Source organism: Paroedura picta, chromosome 2 (genome assembly GCF_049243985.1).
Source record: "Paroedura picta isolate Pp20150507F chromosome 2, Ppicta_v3.0, whole genome shotgun sequence".
In the NCBI taxonomy this organism is placed as follows: domain Eukaryota; kingdom Metazoa; phylum Chordata; class Lepidosauria; order Squamata; family Gekkonidae; genus Paroedura; species Paroedura picta.
In genome coordinates, this window is record NC_135370.1 from 49,204,619 (window position 1) to 49,225,830 (window position 21,212).

General features: G+C 42.3%; 1 protein-coding gene across 3 annotated transcripts in view; it reads right to left on the reverse strand.

Moving 5' to 3' along the window:
* The window catches only part of LYPD6 (LY6/PLAUR domain containing 6), a 65,044-nt gene that overhangs the window by 21,689 nt on the left and 22,143 nt on the right, over positions 1-21,212 (reverse strand). Inside the window, exon 2 of one of the 3 annotated variants that reach the window (XM_077320103.1) lies at positions 13,938-13,998. The exons of 1 other annotated variant lie outside the window; for it this stretch is intronic. The gene's annotated coding sequence lies outside the window, so the exon portion shown is untranslated. Of the gene's footprint in view, positions 1-1,076; positions 1,097-13,937; positions 13,999-21,212 lie in introns of those variants that run through there. One more of the 3 variants, XM_077320104.1, reaches the window with a different exon arrangement.

Consider the following 21,212-nt stretch of genomic DNA (forward strand, 5'->3'; position numbering starts at 1 on the left):
CTGTTCTCTGGTCGGTAATTGAGAAATGATTACAAAAACTCATCATAATTGACACAAAGTTGTCAGGCGGCTTGATTTTCTCTTCTTCAATCTACCCTGTGTTGACAGTAAGAATTATTGTATTAGCTGCTTCATCATCAGTATTAACCACTGCAAATTAGTACAAGTGAATAGGTAAAACGTGTACTCAGACATGAGCTGGCAACGTAAACAGTCACTAAAATTTGTTCTCCTTGGTTGGCTGGGAGAAATATACTTAAGAGAAGGCCATGAGCCAAGGTTCTAATTAGTCTGAGGCAGTTTGGTTGCCTGCTGTACAGATAAGGCCGGCTTGTTTCTGGAGCCATGGCAGGCCATCACTAAGATTCCCAGCTGTTTCCCTCACCATCTTTACTAGAGAAGTTTGGTTCTTCCAGCGATCCACTTTCTAGATCTTCTTTTCTGAGGGAAAATACATTCTTCCCCTCCCTTTTTAGCAACATGAAGTTACTTTCTCTTATTTTCCTTTTTCCTGTAAGGCTAAGCCCACCTCCATAGAGTTGCCAGTTGCAGGTGAGGAAATACCTGGAGATTTCAGGGGTTAGGCCTGAGGGGAACAGGGTCTGGAGAGGGGAAGGACTTCAATGTGGTATAATGCCAAGGCAAAAGAGAGTTCTAGACCTTTTGCTTATCCATTGCCACTGTATATCTCCTGGTGTCCAGCTTCAGAGTCCTGTCCACAGCTGTCTTGGCCAGCTGTCCATTGCTCTGGCCGCAATGTTGGTGAGATCCTAATTCTGCCCCCTCTCCTGTCATGTGACTATGAAGCCACATACTTGTAAGTTTAGTGGGCCCCATACTCTTCTTTAGGACTTAAAGGGCCTGAAACTGAAGATATGGCCGTAGCTCACAGTAAAGCAAGAGCAGTGATATTGCTAGCAACACAGTCATCAAGTCCTTCTTGACAGCTGTACTGCACAACACTCCCAAATACATACACACAGAAAAGGCTGCTCAAAACAAAAAAAAAACCCTAACAAGCTGCCAAATCTGAAGAGAGTGGCAGAGCTATTATAACCCACTGTGTGCATATTTACCTCTGACTCCCGCAGCCTAAGCAGTCAAGTCATCTGGGTCTTAGTCACAGCTGCTCTCATAGTGAAGATTCACTTATCTGCCCATCTATGGCATTTGCAATTCATATTTGTAATCATTCCTTTCATAAGTAAACCAACACAAAGCAAGACAGAGCAGAGGGGTTTGTTTTTTTAAAGCATGAGTTATGCTTCTTCATTCCATAGGAATAATACTGCAAAGGGCTTCTCAGAAAATGCATATTCTTTGGTGTAATGCCAGAACAACAAAAAAGCAGAACAACAAAGAATCTATAACCAGTTTTTAAATAATGGTGTTCTATGAAGCAAAGCTGTAACAAAAGAATAGAGGAGACAAGACAGGAGGTGTGGCTTCTCTCCTGTCTCAAAAAGCCGCCGCCTATATTCCACAGTCCATTGTGACTTTTATGTTCCATTAAAATATATTTTAAGCCCAGATTTGGGGGTGGGGGGGGATTGTCACCCTAGCTCAGACAAGAAGGCGTTCTCATGCCAGCAACAGAGGTGTGGATCTTTCAGAATTCTTTCTCAGTTTAGTTGACAATTTCAGCTAGTCTATTCTATGCAATTTTTGAGGCCTTTCCCCAAGATTATCCCTTTGCAAGTTCTTCCATCAATTTTTTGCGGACAAAGAACATCAGGCATTGCGACTTCCATTGCCATCCCCCCATTACCTTTGAGTAGTCTTCTCCCAGATATTTGCATGCCCTATAACCATACTACCTCAAGAATAGTAGTAGTAGTAGGATGATGATGATTATGATGATGATTAATAAGACTTATTTCCCACCGCTATCAGGAACTGTCTCATGGCAGGTCACAAAAACAAAAATATAAAACCTTACATCAATTAAAAATATTAAAACCAACCATAGTCCAGTGGCAAATAAAATAGCCCCTCCCCCCATGACCTCAGAGAAAATCCCAGGGTGCTAGCCATTCTGGTTTAAGAATGTTAACTGATCTTAAATGTGGAGAAAATATGGAGATAGCTTCTCCGAACTTGTGAGGGTTAATGAAACTGAACCAGGTGCGCTTGAAATACGGTAGTTCAGCTTTTCACAAGCTATTTACTTAAGAGCAAATTTAAATGACTTTCATTGATGAGCTACAACACACACAAATGGAAACTGACCATAACAGCCTGGTGATTTTAAAGAGAATGAGAAAAGGGCAGTATAGAATTTAGACTGTACAGTCTGATTACATAACTTATTTCTGGCACTCTGGCATGAATTCCAGGCTAGCTGGAAATATTCTCAGCCTTACCCACTTCTTGGCAAGCAGAGACACTGATGTTCAGGAGGGTTGCTCCTCCCTGCCCTTTTGCTCCAAACACAGAGCTCCTGAAGTCGTCTAGCAAAATCACCAAGAAACGATACAATTGTTCATTTGTCAGATCTGATTAAGAGGGTGACATGTTGTCTTTGCCATCACCAGCCCAGCAGACAATAGAAGGCTGAGGGGTAATCAAACAGTAGCAGAGATATTTCCATGCGCAGGAGCAATAATGAGACCCTTAATCCTCTTCAGTGTTGGGTGGGTTTGACAGGAGCAAGCGTCTCATAACATTCTGTTGGTTCTATCTCAGTTATTTAGCTCTGTATACTATCCAAACTATACGAGCACACACTTTATTTAATGGATTTACCGCTTGCAGCCATTCGGTTTTCAGTGGTGTCATTGGTTTGAAATCATCTGAGTGTGTTGTCCTTTGTCAAATTTACTTTCATTTCACTACACAGAAAATTATCAAGGAATTCCCTGTATCTTTTTTTCACCAATCATATAATCACAGGAAGGTCATCAGCTGTGTCCAGAAACCTGGACTTTGTCTTGCCTGCTGAGCAGAACTGTAAATTCAGCCCTGTCACTTTGCCAAGTTCCTGGAAGCAATCTAATTTTTTGTTTGAATGTATTTTTCATTGCTAAGACGACTGGGGATTACCTGAAACAGAGTATTTTCCATGTCATTTTGTAAATGCAAAAATCATGATATCTAAAGCAAACAGTATCAAGATAATATTTAACAAGTTTTGACTTGTTAAATAATCGCACATAGTAAGAATGTTTTGACTAAGTATGTATCAATCCTATGTAAATTCAGTTAAATTGTTTTATTACCGCATATATAGTTGTCTCCACATAATGCAGCACCAAGTGCACTGAAGCAGAAAATACATACTGGAAGGAATTCTGACAGTCCAAAAACAAAAACATTTTTTTCACAAAACTTTTAGATGCTCTTGAAAGTAGGATCCATGGTGCTGAGGAAATGCTGCTACCCCGGGAATGTTAACTCAGGGGTAAGTGATGGCTCTCATCCAGGAATGCACCACCCTGTTAGTTTAGCCCCAATCAGGGGTAGCCCTCAGCCAGGAAGAGCTAAACAAGGGGTCAGCTCTCCACCTCCAACTTCCTGCCGGTTTCAGAAGTTTGCTGGGTGGAAGACTAGCCAGCCTCAGAGCATGTCCTGCTGCCAGTAAGTTGCAGTGGCCTCTTTCAACTCAGAGAAGACGGGGAGAACTGGGGCAGCCTCTGTTTGCCTTCTGGAGATGGGGGGCTTCTGGAGCCCCAGAAACAACCCCCCTGCGGGTCCTCTGGGACTCAGGGTGCCCAGGAGAAGGCTCTGCCCTGGGAATATTTACTCATGAGTAAGTCATATGAGGTTTGCAATTTGAATCTGAGGAGGAATGCTTTGAGGGTAGCCATCACTGGCAATTGCAGCAAGGGAAATAATGCTGATGTAGGTGGGACTGGGAAGATATAAACTTTCCCTTTCCATATGGATACCACTTTGGACTTGCTGCAATCTTTCCAAGAAAGTAGATTTGAGACCAATGGCATGAAAGGCGAGGAAACTGTAGACAGGGACACAAAAGCACCATCAAGCCATGGGGACATGTGGTGGGAAAGAGACACTGTTTCCCAGTAGCACCTTCCCAGTAGAAGGTTTTTATACTCTCCTTTTCACTGCCCAAAGGAGTCTCAGAGTGGCTTATAATAGTCTTCTCTGCCTCTCCTTACAACAGACATCCTGTGAAGTAGGTGAGGCTGAGAGAGCTCTGAAACTACTCTGAAAGAACAGTTTCTGACAGGACTTGAGTGGCCCAAGGTCACCCAGCACATCAAGGAGCAAGGAATCAAATCCAGCTCACCACATTAGAACCCACTGCTCTTAACCACTACACCAAGCTGTGCAAATCGCCATCGCCTGAAAGAGATGTAACTAGAGCACAAGCAAAAGAAATTGTTGGACAAGGATGGTGTATGTCTTTTTTTACTTGCTCATTGACTGTTAGGGGATCTTCTCCTGGAGATGAGTTATCATTGTAGAGTCTCCCCTCCCAAACAGCCATATTTCCTTGGGGAGCTTATCTCTGGGTGGTATTTAAAGGGAGCATGCTGCTATGTTACAGCTGATCATGACAGCTGTGGAGTTGTCCTCCCTGCCTTGGCAGGCTGGTGGGGAATGTTTAAGGGGCATTGTAGCTCCTCATGACAGCCCTATGAAGATAGGTTGAGGGACTTGGGAATGTTCAGCCTGGAGAAAAGGAGGTTGAGAGGGGACATGATAGACCTCTTTAAGTATTTGAAAGGTTGTCACTTGGAGGAGTGCAGGATGCTGTTTCCGTTGGCTGCAGAAGAAAGGACACACAATAATGGGTTTAAACTACAAGTACAACCATATAGGCTAGATATCACGGAAGAATTTTTCACAGTCAGAGTAGTTCAGCAGTGGAATAGGCTGCCTAAGGAGGTGGTGAGCTCCCCCTCACTGGCAGTCTTTAAGCAAAGGTTGGATACACACTTTTCTTGGATGCTTTGGACTGATTCTGCATTGAGCAGGGGGTTGGACTAGATGGCCTGTATGGCCCCTTCCAACTCTATAATTCTGTGATTCTGTGATAATCAGCTGTTATGAGGCCCACAATCCCTTTCAATATTCCTCCCTACCTTCACAGGCTGGCGGAGAGTATTGAGCCTTTTCTATTTTTTCTGCAATGGGCTTTAGTGCTAGTGAAAGATAATATACAATTTATAATAGATGCAACTGAATTTAGGAATATGAAAAGAAAAAAATAGTACTTTTAGTTTTGGATGCAGAGAAAATGTTCAATAATCTAACATACGCAGCTTGGAATTCTGGAACTGGATGTAAGACAATCTTTAAACCGCTCCTGCGGAGCGGATTAAATAAAAGGGTATGGGCTGTTGGGGAGGAGTTAGGGCGGGCCCTGTCTGGTATAAAAACTCAGAGGGGCCAATCAGGAGCCGCGAAGCGCGCCTCCCCATTGGCTGCTTCGCCTGGCCAGCAACTCAGTGCAGTCTGGCAGACCACACGGTGAGTCCTCCAGCTGGGGTGCTCCTCCTCCTGCTTCTCCCGGCCGCTGGAGCGCACCTGTGGCCGGGAGAAGCCCTATCCATCGTCCAGCCTCGGGTAGGGGGCTGTCAGCCTTCTCCCAGCCGCAGAGGCGGCCTCACTGCATACAGGACGCGGCGAGACCGCTCCTGCGGCCGAGAGAAGCCCCTGCCATGCTCCAGGGTTGGAGGGCTGATCTCCGCCCATCCCCCCCCGGGAAGCCTTCGCCCTGCAAAGGCTTGCCCAGGGCCGGGGGCCTAGCGCCCATTTTATTTTCCTTTAAAATGGGCTTTATTCCTAGTATTTTAATAAATGGAAAACTAACAGGAGCAATTTCAAACAAAAAAGGAACATGATAGAGCTGTCCCCTGGCCTCTCTATAATTTACTGGACAATTATTAAAATCCCCACTGCTATCTATAGAGATTTTGAATATAAATATGAAGGTATAAGAAAGTGAATTTTAAACAAAAATATTTTTATTGTGTATACAAAATTTAGTGGCAGAACCTCCAAGAATTACTGAAATACGAATGAATTCATGAAGGATGCACACTAACACTTTCATTCTGTCAAACACAATCAATCTCTGAAGAACTCATAACCCATGCAGGTCATAGTCATTTTCTTTTCCCCATAATTTAGTTAGAACAGGCAAGATTTGCTGTGTGCAGGATTCAAACACATATGAAGAATATCCTACAGGGGGCATTGGAGGAGATAAGTATTTAACATAGTTAGATTAGGAACTTCCTGGAATTTTTCAAATCATTTCCTCCTATGTCCTGATTGGCTCATTTGGAGACTTCCTGCTCCTTTGAGCACATATTCTCCCTTCTTGCCTCCAGAACAGACAGAATGAAGAATAGTTCAGTTAATGAGGATTCTCCCTCTCCTTTCTTTCTTCACAATATTGTTTCTCTTCATAATAAAATTATTTTATTCTTTTAAGCATCTTGGCGCTCTATGCCTCTTTGCATATTTAGACTATGCCAAGACATTTCTCATCACGTTCTCTCTCATGTTATTCTGTTATATAAGCAATACCGAAAAGAAAAGAAAAGAAAAAACAAACACCAGAAGATAAAGGTCCAAAGCAAGCACCACACAGTGCTATTTCCCAGTACTCAGACTTTTCCAAATGTATCCATAACAGGAAGAGTTTTGTTCTGTTTCCACTGCAGTAAGGACAAGAACAGAAAAGTGGGTGGAGGGGGGAAGCTGGGCAGAAATAAAGAGCGTGATAAGCTAAATGACAAAGGCTAAGTCCCATCTTCCAAGTAATGGGTGAGGAAAAGGATGCAGAAGGTACAGCTGATACTTAGTTGAATAAGCAGCCTCTCCAGATGTTTAAACAACAGACCAATTTTATTCTTAGATCAACACTCATGGCTAGCCTCAGTCTAGCGTCACTGAGATAATCCAGTCCTATCCATTCAATAGTCCACTAGTGAAATCTCTGCTTTATTGTTGAACTTCTTTCCCCAGTCCTCTGTTGGTCTTTATCTTTTTCTCCATCCAGAGCTGGTGATTTGACATTTTTAACAACACCTTACGTTCATTTGATGATTCAAGCCGGCTGCCCCTCCTTAATGCTCTCAGGCATTTTTTTTCAAAATCTTTCCAAACCTCCCCCCTCCTTTTCCAGGCTTGGGAAAGGTCAAATTTATTATAGCGGTTTTGACGTCTCTGCAGACTTCATTATATCACATTGTCATCAGTTAAGACCCAGAGCAGACCCGGTGAAAGAGTTCACCATCCCACCTCAATTACAGTATGCAAGCATGGTCAAACAGTCAAACGCAATTAGTGTACTAATTACACTCTGAAAAGTGCACCATCTAGTCCTCTTGCTGCTAATTATAAGTAGAGTGCATTGATCTAAAACCCTGGAACATTTTAAGTGCCATGTGAATATGTTCTAACTGCTTTCTAATCAAACCAAATCTTTAAAAAGAACATGAAGTGCAATTCTGGGTGTCTTGAGGACTAACAAACTATTTATATCTTTCACAATATGCATTTTGTTTACATTTTCAGTGCTAACTATTCAGAGATTCCTGGGCGTTTTTTTAACTTTTTAAAAAATCAGGTAATATAAAAGTAAGGTTTAATTTTATCTATAAGTCATGTTTCAAATACATTAGAAGTTCAAACATATTCAAATACATCTATAAAAGAGGCCATCTTTAAGACCATTGACTTCTAGCGAGCGAGCCACCTACTCTTTTCTAGTCTGATTCCCCAATTAAAAATTGCTAAAAGAAGCGACAAAATGATTTCCTCAAAATTTGCACATAGAAATGAATTGGGCATTTGAAAGCTATTTAAGCTGGCACCTGCAGGTAAGTCTGCAGCAGGCTTCTTGAAGGCCCTGGAATGGTTTCATGAATTGGTGGGAGTTAGTTAATTTTTAAAATATGTTTTTAATTTGTTAAACATTTATTGGGTGATATGACTATATGTGGTCATGTCTACCCCACCCAAAAATGGCCAATGATGGGTCTGGAGAGCCCCATGTGGGCAGGTCCACAGCTATGCTTCCTAACAATATTCTGCATGATCATGCTACTTCTGGGGTTTCTCAAAGTTTGAAGAATGTTTCTGGTGGTTCTTAATGGGAAAGAAGTTAAGAAAAACTGCTCTAACTCTTCCGTGCCCCTAACTCTCCCTCTAAACCAGGGGTAGTCAAACTGCGGCCCTCCAGATGTCCATGGACTACAATTCCCAGGAGCCCCCTGCCAGCGAATGCTGGCAGGGGGCTCCTGGGAATTGTAGTCCATGGACATCTGGAGGGCCGCAGTTTGACTACCCCTGCTCTAAACCTTACCAATCCCCAACCCAAACCATATCGAAGCTAATGCTAACCCTAGCACAACATTTACCCTAATATGAATCCATATTTTTATATGTAAAATTATGTAAATATATATGTATACATCCCATAGCCTTTCCTAACCAAGACTATAACACTTTCCTAGCTCTAACACTTCCAACTCAAACCACACCTAAACTAAATAAACTGTAAGCCTAAAATTAAGCCCAATATGAATCCATTATTTTTTACATATTGTGTAAAATAGTGTAAAAAAACTATTTTTTACATTTCATGGTCTTTCCAAAATATGACGCTAACTCTTCCATAGCCCTAACAATTTTATGGTTTTATACTGGTATTAATGTAACTTATGTTATATTTAACCATGCTGCTAGCTGCCCCAAAATGCTGAGGGATGGGATATAAGCCAAATATCATATTATTTTTGTTGTTGTTATCTTTCCACTATCATATTTCATTAAGGGGTAAGTGGGCGGAAAGTGGGCGGGGCCTGTCTGGGTGAGGGGCCAATCGGAAGGCATGAAGCCTCTTCCTCCTGCCTGACACCGTGAGTAAAGAAGGAGGCCTTCCCCCTGGCCCCAGAGGCACACCTGGGTAAAAGGCCATGCCGCCGCTGGGGGAGGGGGGGAGGGAGGCCTTCCCCCCAGCCTGGGAAGCACACCCGCAGCCTCAAACAGGCTGCGGGTGTGCTTCCCGGGCCAGGGGGAAGATCCCGGCCCAGGGGGAGAAGGGGGGAGGAGGCTTTCCCCCGTCCCTGGAAGCACACCCGCGGCCTTGAAGAGACCACGGGCGTACTTCTTACCTGGGGGGGAAGGCTGGGCTGCCTCAGTGGAGAGGGGGGAGGGGGGTCCCCACAGCCCCAGAGCACACCCGCACCCTCCCTGGGCCACTGGATGTGCTTACCACCAGGGGGGGGCCTTTCTTATGAACGGCCTTTGAGTCTAGCTATTATTATATTTCAGCATTGGTGTATGCTCAGTTCTTCAGAGGAGGGAAATTTTCCTGGAATGTCTACCAGAAAGTGTTCCCCATCACCCTGCAGCAGCACCACAGATCTGGCAATCCTACAAGGGTATCTGGAGTTCCCAACAGTGCCCCTTTTCTGTCTTGTCACTTAAATGTGTTTTATGTTATGGATAGATGGATTTACCCAGAATTCTTGAACAGTGGCAGACATTGGGAAAATCATATCAGAAGAGAAAAGTTGATTCTAAGGACTGATCCAAAGCAGATTGGGGCTGCAAGAGACCTTGAGTGATAGTTGGTAACTAGAAGAGCCATTGATACGAGTACTTCAGACTGCAAATGGTTCCATTAGGGGGAAAGATACACAACTACTTTTCCTCACTTGGGAAGAAGAATTCCAGTCAAAACTGTGACTTTAAGCATCAAAGTGATGGGAATATGTACAAGTAGGGAACAAGGAATCCCATCCATATTTTGGGAGATCAGCCAAGGTTATGTTTTCACTCTGGTTGAGATCACAGTTATACGAGACAAGGTTGTGTTTTGAAAAAGTATCCCTACATCAAAATCAAAGCCTATATATAAAAAATATAAGAGAAGGGGGTGGTTTTTTGTACAACACTTTTTACTACCCAAAGAAGTTCCAAAGCCTACCCTTCCTCTCCCTACAACAGGTCCCTTGTGAGGTAAATGAGGCTGAGAGAGCCCTGAGAGACTTGTGACTGGCCCAAGGACACCCAGCTAGCTGCACATGGAGGGGTGGGGAATCAAGCCCAGTTCTCCACATTAGAGGCCGCCGCTCTTAACCACAACACCAAGCTGGCTCTCATGTCAAAGCAATGTATTCATAACAAACATTGCACTGTTTAAGATGCCCATTTTTCCTATCAGTGGCTTCAGGCGCTCCCTGGCAGTCAGAAACTCAAGAAGGAAATTTCCCAGCATGCAGATACCAACAAGGAAGATATCAAAACGATTGAACTTTGGTAGAAAAGGCTTTAGTGACTAAGGGCTGAAGAAGGTGAGATCTCTTGTCAGCAGATTTAAGAGGCACACCTGGCCTCGGAGAGCATACAAATATCATTCTTTTTTTTTTTGTTACAAAATCAAATTGCCTTTAAGAGATTAGATTGTGCCTGGATTTTCTCTACCGTTGCTGAATCAAGCTCTCCCACTAAGATCAGTTTCTAGTCCACCAGTTAATTTGCAAGTTTCATTCCCCAAAAGCACATGAATATTTTATATTTGTTAACACAGCCCTGGGAGAAAAGGGATGGGGGAAGAGCATCCCCGCTGCTTAAGAAGGCTTTGAAACAAACATCCCCGCGCAGCGCGCTAAGCCATGGCAGCGTGGACTGAGCCAATCTTCCAGCGTTGTGTAGAAGGTTGGGAGAATGAGTGTAAGCCAACATTCCTTCAAGCTAGATCAAGGCACTGAAATATTAAACATGATAGCGCCTCTTTGGGAATAGTCACAAGTAACTTGAAAGCAGGCTTGTTCCTGAACAATGTCTCATCCCTTTGCTGCCACACTAGACAGATAAACAGTCTGGTTGGCACAGAAAAGTGTGCTGGGAATATACAGAACGGGTTGGAGGGCCACATCTGATCTGCATATTTAATTTGACAATCAGTTTCATACACTTGCCATACTGTTTTCCTGATCTTGCCAAATGTAGAGTAAAGCAGGCAAGCGCATTTTCTGTTCAGCAATTCCCCCCCCTGAAATGTGAAAAAAACAACCTCATGGAAAATAGATAGATAAGCTCTGAAATGGTTAGAAGCTAAAATGCCCTCCGACCCAGCTGTTTTTCCTTGTGATGGACTGAGAACACAGGCTGGCAGCAGCAGCAGAAGAGAAAAAGGAGTAGTCAGAGGAAGAGCTAACCATCTTTCCCCTCCATTACCTGGGAATTTTGGCTCCCCTCAACCACTGTCTTCTTGTGGCTGTTTGACAGAGCATGTTTTCGACAATCTGTTTCTCCATGAATTGTGCCTTCCCGCCTAAACTAAGCCTGACTGCATGAGGCCTCTTCTGGATCTCTTCTTTCATCTTAGTCCTCAACATTAATGCTGATTCTGTTGTGGAATTCACTTTCAGAAGGTGACCATCATTCTTAAAAAGCACACAATCCATACTGTGTTGGCAGACAGATCAGGGTTCTAGTCCACCATAGAAAGATTTACATACGTTTCCACAGAAAATGAAACCGAGATGGTCACCTGCCCCAGTAGATTAAGGCTCACAGATTGTCAACTTCCATTCTGCAAGCTAACTGAATTCAAGGCTCAAATTTCAAGGTAAGAAGACTGGAGCACCTTAGGATAAAGTCATTACTACTTGTTTCTTCCATATTTCTATCCCTTTTCACATGGCTGTTTTAGGTCATTCCTCTGCAGGGCAATGACCAAAAAGCTACGACAGAATCCCATTCACCAATCAGTCACCCTGGTTAGAAGGCAAGAGTTATAGCCCACCAACTTATGATCATATCACTCTGCACTTGCTTTGTTGGAAGGAGTAGCTAGAACAGGTGTCAGCTCACATATACACTAGCCATGCTTGCACTGGAAGAACCAGCTTTCCCACTTCCTGCACATGGATCACCATCAAACTTAGTTGCAATCAAGGGCTACAGTCCCATAGATATGGGAACTGTTCTTCACCTTCCATTACCCCACAACGGTGTTCATCAACATCTACACAATGCACAGGGCTCAGGTGGTATGGACTGATGGATCAAGAGCCAGCATGGTATAGCGGTTAAGAGCGGCAGCCTCTAGTCTGCAAAAATAGGTTTGATTCCCAGCTCTTCCACATGCAGCCAACTGGGTGACCTTGGGCTTGTCACAGCTGGGTGACCTTGGGTGTCTGTTGTGGGGAGAAGAAGGGAAGGCAATTGTAAGCTGCTTTGAGACTCCCTCAGATAATGAAAGGTAAAGGTAAAGGTAAAGGTATCCCCTGTGCAAGCACCGAGTCATGTCTGACCCTTGGGGTGACGCCCTCCTGCGTTTTCATGGCAGACTCAATACGGGGTGGTTTGCCAGTGCCTTCCCCAGTCATTACCATTTACCCCCCAGCAAGCTGGGTACTCATTTTACTGACCTCGGAAGGATGGAAGGCTGAGTCAACCTTGAGCCGGCTGCTGGGATTGAACTCCCAGCCTCATGGGCAAAGCTTTCAGACGGCTGCCTTACCACTCTGCACCACAAGAGGCTCTTAAGATAATGAAAAGTGGGGTATAAAAAACCAACTCTTAATAGAGTGCAAAATCCAATGCCAAAAGTGTCAAGTCCCTTTGACACTTTAAGTCATATTATCAGATGAAAAAGGGTGAGAAAAGACAGCTTCCAAAGTTTTCCTTTATTAAAATGGACCTGTTGTTCTATATGTTTATGAGGTGGTGGTGGTGGAGGAGGAGGAGGGAGAAGAAGGAGAAGAGTTGGTTTTATATATAATGCTTTTCTCTACCAGAAGGAATCTCAAAGTGGCTTACAATCATCTTCCATTTCCTCATAACTGACACTCTGTGGGGTGGGTGAGGCTGAGAGAGCCCTGATATTACTACTTGGTAAGAAGAGCCTTTTCAGTGCTGTGGTGAACCCAAGGTCCCCCAGCTGGCTGCATTTGGAGGGGTGGGAACCAAAACTCTCTCAGCCCTACCTCTCTCATAAGTTGTGGAAACAGTCAGGGAAGGCAACTGTAAGCCTCTTTGAGAAGGTAGAGAAAATCATGGTATAAAAGCTACTCTTCTTGTTTTTGCATAGGTTACACAAGCATGCACACACATAGAGGCTTGGATTTAGACTAGCATTTTGTCTTGGGATCATGATTTCCCAGGCTCCAGCAACAGCCCTGAACAGAATTTCAGGGGGCATTTATGGCTATCACAGGTGTGGAAAAAGTAGGGAAATCATGATCCATAGGAAGAAGTCCTTGTGCACATGGAGAAGCTAACTTGGATCTAATCCAATGTCTTTTCACTTAAGATGACTCACAATAACATTAATGACAAAATTACATCAAGCACTATAAGCAAAAAAGAAAGGCCTGACAAAAACAGAACTGGTCACAAAGGCATGACCAAGAATTCTCCCACCGTCACTGCAAAGCACTAGGGTAAATAAGTGAATCCTGTATTTCCTTCTGAACAAAAAAGGAGAGGTATACAGTCATACTTCGTCAAGATTCTTGAGCCACAGTTTCTGTATAATGTTAATTCAGTAGTCTGGGGCACAATCATATGCCCCTGCTTATCACATAAGAAGAGCCCTGCTGGATCAGACCAGTGTTCCATCTAGTCCAGCAAACTGCTTCAAACAGCAGATAACCAGTTACTCCTGGAGACCTGACAAACAGGGCACAGAGGCCAGGGCACAGAGGCCAAACTGAGTGTTGCCTATTGAGACTGGCAGTAACTCCAAGGATGCAACTACTTGAGCCTGTTAACTGGCATCCCAAAAACTGATCATGAGACCTTCTTTTATACCAAGCAAATATTCTACCACTGAGCCACAAACCCTCCCCAAAGTTTGTACTAAGGCAAGGTTGGCCAACTTCCGTATCGCAAAAAATCACTCCATTCTGCACGCAGCGATTCTGTTATCTGCCACACAAACTAACATCTGCACAATAGTTAGATTTCATATTTCATGACACATCATTGTTGCCTACCAGTAAGACCTTGACAATTATGGAACAGATGCATTCACACAAAGCCGGGTGATGACATGCACTGCAATAAAAAGAGACATAATTTTAAAGCACTGTGGAATCTGTTGCTTGCACATTAAATCATATTTCTTATCTGTATGGGAGATACTACTGGAAAACAATTAAAGCAATTAACTATCATGGGCCAAAAATACTATGGAAGCCAGATTTAGCTCATGTGCCAACTGTTGGCTATGTGCAATAAGCTCTGTTCCTTGTCTTTCTATGGGCGTGTATCTTGATTATAGAAAGTGGTCACATCAGATACAGAACTATTTATAAACAAACAGTTTGGGGTCTCTTGCTTGCATTCTACATCTCCCTTCCCTGCAACCATGTTCTCCTACTCCAAAAAAAGGTGAATAATATCAAACAATTGTACAACTTCAACCAGATCAATGCTTCTGAACTTAGATAGGTTTTTCACAAAATACAGACTGTAAACCAGTGTCAAGATCTATGACCAGTTCTCAAAAACAAGCAACCAATTAGGGTGGCATTTACTGGGCCACAGTTAACACCAAAGTTGCACATGGCATATAACATATGTGCTGTAGGCAAATATAAGGTATTCAGAAAAGTGCCAAATTAAGTTCTCCACACTGTAACAAGATTAAATATAATCTGTATACAATATAATTTGTTTTCAGTTTTTCTCTCAAAGAGTGATAAAGAGAAAGAACTCACAATTTGTTCTTATATATTCCTATCGCCAAATGATGTCACTCTTGAAACCATTAATACCTATTAAGAAAGCATATGTTCCATGCAATATTTGTGGATTAAACGGACAGCTGAACAGCAGAACTGACAGCCACCTACAATCAGTGCTTCTTTTGAAATTTGGCATTATAGCAGATGCCAAACACAGGGCCTTTTCGCACGGGGATCTTTGTTGCAAATTGTTTGCGGAATGAAAAATCGCCATTTAAAATAGTGGAATTCGTCGTTATGCATACCTGCCTTTGTAGTGGAATCAGTTGCGTTTTTTAGCGTTTCCCACAGGCTTCCGGTCTCGGCAGAAATCGCTAGAAAGGAAGCGCTATTGCCGAGCTCATCCCGCCCCTGGCCGTCAAGCAGCCAATGGGCAGCCGTTAGCATGCTCCCAAACAGCCCCTTTCCCTTTAAGAAAGGTTTTTTTAAAAAAAAAACAGACCCATAGCAACGAATCTAGGTAGATTCGTTGCAACGGAGAGACCCATCCAGCTGCCTAATGTGAGCTGTCATTTGATTGTATGATCATTGGCACGCTGCCTCGAGTGATAAAAAAAAATCCCCCCCCCTCTCACGGGCCCGATTTTCGGCTGAATTAATGTGTGAAAAATAAAGGGACTTTATTTCAGCAAACGGGCTTTTATGTGGTTTGTGCTTAGTGACTAAAGGTGAAGGACTGAAGCCAGGGAAGCCTCTAAACAGAAAGAGGCTCGCTGGTGCGTTTATCCCCGCTCGCTCGGAGAAAAAAAAAATGGCGATCGCTTCGCCGGAAGTTTGGAGGAGAGAGCCAGGGGGAGGGACTTTGAAGAACCCGCAACAATGGTAACGCACAGGTCTTTAGCGCTATTGTTGCAGATTGGTTGCAGGAGTGTATCGCTATCCGGAGGGTGAATCCACTTTTCTGGATTCCCCTGAAAGCGCTACAACGAAGCGCTTTTTGCGGGTCGGTTTCAGGATTGTTGCAGATTGTCTACGACGTCGTGGGTTATGGCAAATTAGTAGCGTTTCCAATTAGCAACCATTGTGCTATTTTGAAGCCGTGCGAAATGGCCCACAGAACCAAACAGAACCAAAGAATCTGCATAATATAGAACATGGCAACAATGGACCAGAACCCCTTATTTCAAACTACTCATCTTGAATCAAAGAATTCAGAGATTCATCTAACTGAAATGTAACTAAATAAAATCAGAGTCCAGTAGCACCTTTAAGACCAACAAAGATTTATTCAAGGCGTGAGCTTTCGAGTGCAAGCACTCTTCCTCAGAGTGCCTTGAATAAATCTTTGTTGGTCTTAAAGGTGCTACTGGACTCTTTTTATTGTGCTACTTCAGACCAACACGGCTACTCATTTGAATGAAATGTAACTATGCAGCTTTGGGTTAGTAACCAAACAGCATCCCTGTGCTCTCATTGGTTTAAATATTTTTACTTCAATAAGGTGCTCTCTGAACAAAGCTGTCAAAACACTGGAACTTTTACTGTACCGAAAAGCTTGTTTGTTTTGGTGGAAATCCTGCTGTTTGGAGAGAGCAACACAGTGCCCAACTGAAGAACCTTCATTTAGAGAATCACTGTGCAACTCCGGCTGAGGTAACAAAGTTAATGGAGAGGCCAAACTCACACGTTATGGGGTCACAATTAATAGTAACAAAAATTGCTTTCACTACATCTATAAAGCCTGTAAGCAATGCTTTAGCAATAATATTTGCCTATTATGCATGAAATGCTGCAATACCTGACAGTTAGAAATAATCTATAATGATACTGAGATTTCTGTGTGTGGGGGGGTTGTTGTCTTGCTTTTTGAGTTGTTCAAGTAAATAAAAAGATTCAAACAGTAATTTAGGAAGGTTCAGATTATTAACAATGCTACTTTAACTCAAAGCCACAACATTTTGAGAATACCACAAAAAGAAGCATACTCTTTATACTGTAAGAGGTACAAACTAGCAATTTGAAATTTTGAGAGGAAACTGAAATCGGAATATTTTCCTATCAAACTCAAACTTATTTTACAGATTTAACATCATAAAAGGCATCATTTGTAACTTAGCATATACAATAGCACTGCTTGGAATATTTATGGAATTAAAAAGTATAAATGCCATAGTAAAAAAAAAAAGTAATAAAAGCAAATATATTATCTGGGCAGATTCAAACATTTACAATAGGCCTATCAGCATATTTGAATACTGAGTTAAGCTTTATAATACTGAAAACAATAAACACTTTAATAATGTATTACCAAACACATTCGAATATATTAATAGTTGCCAGTATTATTGATATTTAAACATTTTATACAATATACATACAGTTTATCTCTACTGTATACCATGAATTGTAATCCAATGCTGTAGATTGTTTAACTTATAACTTTTCATTCTATATATTTTATATGAATAAAACCTTGTCTCAAGTAGAATTTTATCCATTTCAAAAGAGAAAGTATTTCAAAGAGTTTCTCTCGAATGCTCCCCAGAATTTCCCAAATTTTCATTGTAAAAATTAAGGGGACAAGTCTTTGAAATAAATGATTTTGCCAGGTCTTTACATCGCTAGTGAGAATAGAACACATGGTGTATGAGTCTGCAACAAAAAGGGGGAATCTTTGTTCTGTTCACATGATTATGAGGGAAATTTTCAGCTAATTTTTGCTTCTCGACATGGTTTTCCCATGCTGCATATCCTATCATTCTGGAAAATTGTGTGACCCTCAGCAGTATAGGAAACTGTTGGAATGATATAAGCAATACTGAAAAGTTCCATGTTATAAGATTTAACTTGATATTCAAATATTTTCCTACCTCTGAGGTATACACTAAAATAACATAGGGTACTGGCAGTTTTCAGCTGTTTCTCTCTGTAGTATTGGGTATGTTCATACTTTTTCAGGTACAATAGTCAAACAGTAAAATTTCATCTGTGGTTACATATGATAAATTTATTTTTTTAACAATATAAAATTCAAGTTTAATATTGCGTATGTATTTAAATATCCCCAAACTTTCATATTTCCTTGAAAATGGGGGAAAAAACATTCTCTAAAAATTTTATATCTATATTTTTACATTTAATTTTAAATTTATTGACCATCACTTCTGGACCAAGCTGGCTTGTGGCAGTTTACAGTGAAAACCCCGATAAAACATCGATGAAATAACAGAATTCCCAGGCAGCATAATCCCATTTTACTCCCTCCCACTCACCAGTCCAGCAAACTGGTTTGATTTGGTTCATGATTTCATTTATGGTTTCCCAGTTTGTGTCCATCCCTTTTACTGGCCAATTCCTTTTTAGTTATATTATTGCTTATTTTCGTTCAAATGGTGGCCCTCTGAATGACCATATCAGGGGTAGTCAAACTGCGGCCCTCCAGATGTCCATGGACTACAATTCCCAGGAGCCCCTGCCAGAGTTCGCTGGCAGGGGCTCCTGGGAATTGTAGTCCATGGACATCTGGAGGGCCGCAGTTTGACTACCCCTGGACCATATCCTGGACTTGTTTTCCACTCATACCACACAGCTCACTCATGGCCCTTCTAGCCAAAGAAAACCTGCCTCTCAGGTCCACCCAGACAGAAAGAGCAAGTTGAAGGGAGGAAGCAAACAAACAAACAAACAGCAAAGACAAGCAAAAGAGGTCCCAGCGATGGCAATAACTGACTCTGTTTAATTTGACTTTGTTCTACGACCAGGCCATTAATTTGTGAACCAGACTAAAGAGATAATTTATAGGTTCAGCTTCTATAACTGTATATCCTTACCCAGACAGACATAACCCCATTAGCCAGAAGGAGTCTAGTACACAGCAAAACTAGTACCTTTCCAGGGGAAAAGACAAGTTGACAGACATCAGTTTCTCAGATCTAATCCTGATGATCATTAGCAGCCAAGTGAAACAAGTATAAGTCGCTGTCCTTGCCTCAGAATCCCAGGTGTTACATGACATTTGTAAAAACTCAGCTGTTCCCCAGGGAATCTGTGATTACTCATTAGCATCTATACAGACCTTTGAAGATGAAGTAAGGGCTACATAATAATTAACCAATAAGAATGATCACAAGGTTTCTGTATGTTTTTTTTTGCCTAAGTCATGAGTTCAGAACAGATATTAGGATGATCTCTTGAGACAATTATGTTCCATGAGCGTTAAGAAAACACTCATAGCTGGTTTCTAAAAAGCAAATAATCAAGCTGTCTGCTTCATTACCATGAATTTAAGAACCTATAGCATACATTCCTAATATTAAAAATGTTCTACTTAAATTACTGTAGCAAATGCTGTAAACAAGCCTCTAATATCTCATCTCATTCAAACACCATCTAACAAGTTTGTAGCAGAGGTGAGATTTTGAACTTGGGGATTTCCTGGTTTTTGCAACATAACTTTCTAGGGGTATATCTGCATTAAAAATCTAAGTTTTCTAGGCATGGCTTCAACTAATTCGGAGGACTTTAATTTGGCAAAAGTGCTGAAAAATCCCCTTCATTACAGATTCCTGCCACCTTCCTATCCCCACAAATTATATTTTCCCTGGAAGACAGAATGGTGTATTAAGTCTGTAGAATAGGTGTATTCGGAGTCACTCCCAGAGTCTCTGCCCAAACACCTAGTAAGTCAGCTGTCCATAAAAGGCTGCCAGTTTTGATTTGGAAAAGGCATCAAAGAAGTTAAGAGGTGAGACCCTTTCTTTAATTCATATTTACTTCTGAAAACAAACTGATGTTTTTTGAGGGTTTTTTTGTTTGTTTTGCACAACTTATGGACAAAATGGAGTCCTCATGCAGTGAATGAAGCCTTAGTCTCAAGTTTTAAAAATCTGTTTTGATCCTTTTTGTTACTATTTGCTCTGTGTCCTTCAGGTGTGTGAAACCACCTAAAATAATTAGTTTGCCTTCAGAAGTCAAAGTATGTGATCAGGAACCTATATGAAAGGGACTGTGGTGAGACACCTTTTTGTATACCCCTGCCTCTTTCAAGGGTCTTAAATGCTGCAGATCTACACTGAATCATCAGCCCCTAGGCCAGTGGATCTCAACCTGGGGGTCAGGACCCCTTTGGGGGTTGAACGACCCTTTCACAGGGGTTGCGGCAGGGCAAGCAGCTTGGCCAGGGGGGGCATCCACACAACAGCCTTGCGGGGTAGATCGAGATAGAGCACTCGTCTGTCTGGAGCAGCGGGAAAAAGTGAGATTGGCATAGTAGGACAAGAGGCAGAACTGAACTGAGAAATCCCGGGAAAAAACAATGTATATACAATCATGAACAATGGATCTTCATGCCATTGGTCAGTTTCGGTTTAATTTCCCTGAAAGAACACTTGCATAATTTTATGGGGGTCATCGCATCATGAGGAACTGTATTAAAGGGTCGCGGCATTAGGAAAGTTGGGAACCACTGCTCTATGCAATGCGATCCCCCCGATATATGCAGGGTTAACTTTGGTGACTTGGTTGTGAAAATCATCTGCTCATTCCCAGGTAAAATGCTACCATGTGATACTAAATGGAGCTGTGGGAATTGCTCTTGATTGTATCCCAGCACTGCCAAATCATAAGTATGCTGTAGCTTGCATGAGCAGAAATCTGACTCAGTGAACCAGTTCTCCTCACCACGGCCATTAATACATCCAGGTACTACAGCGTTTCTGAAAAAAAACACACAAATTGATTGGGATCTGACCAAGCATGTTTGACTGTTATTTAGCAATGCCAACATGTGCCATGTTAAACATATGTGATGTGAATTCAAAAGTTTCCTCAGAGTGAGCACCATGGGATAGACGTGAAGAACATTCCGAGCAGACCTGATTTGGAGTGTTCCTTTAATGTGGTATAAACATTCTAAATAAGTTCCGCACTAAGGTATGTATAGGAGATACTTTTAAACATTTCAAAATGTGACAACCCAGTAATGCCTGTTCTTTTGTTTAATGCTTTAATTATCTTTTTAGGTAACAGACTAATTTTAATGTGCCTAACGGACACTACTGTTTGCTAATTAGTTTTATGCCAGCTTAAGTTTCTTAACATGTGGAAAAGATAATGCCCCACAACTGCACAAAGTAAACTAAATCAGCATGAGGATTCTGTAAGTACTGCTAGTGTTCTGACATTGTTTTCCTACAGTGTCAGAATCTATTCCTTGCTTTGCCTTTTCAGGCAGCAGTCCTAATATAAACCACAAAAATATGCACCAAGGTGAAGGCAGGCATTGTTTTTTGGCTGGGGGCCTGCTTTCCTGTTTCCCCCAATCACTGCTTGACCATTAAACCAACTATATCCAATTATGAGTATCAAAGCCCGGGGGGGGGAGTTTGCAGCCTCCTTGCGGGCTGCAAAACCCTGTTGCCGCTGCCGGGGGGGGGGGTTCCTCTCCCTTTAGCCCGGGAAGCATTCTCACCGCAGTGAGAGTGCTTGCCGGGCCAAAGGGAGCCTCCCACAGCAGCGCCCCTGGCAGGGGGGGGGGGGCTTCCCACTCCCTTTAGCTCGCTTTGCAGGCCAAAGGGAACAGTG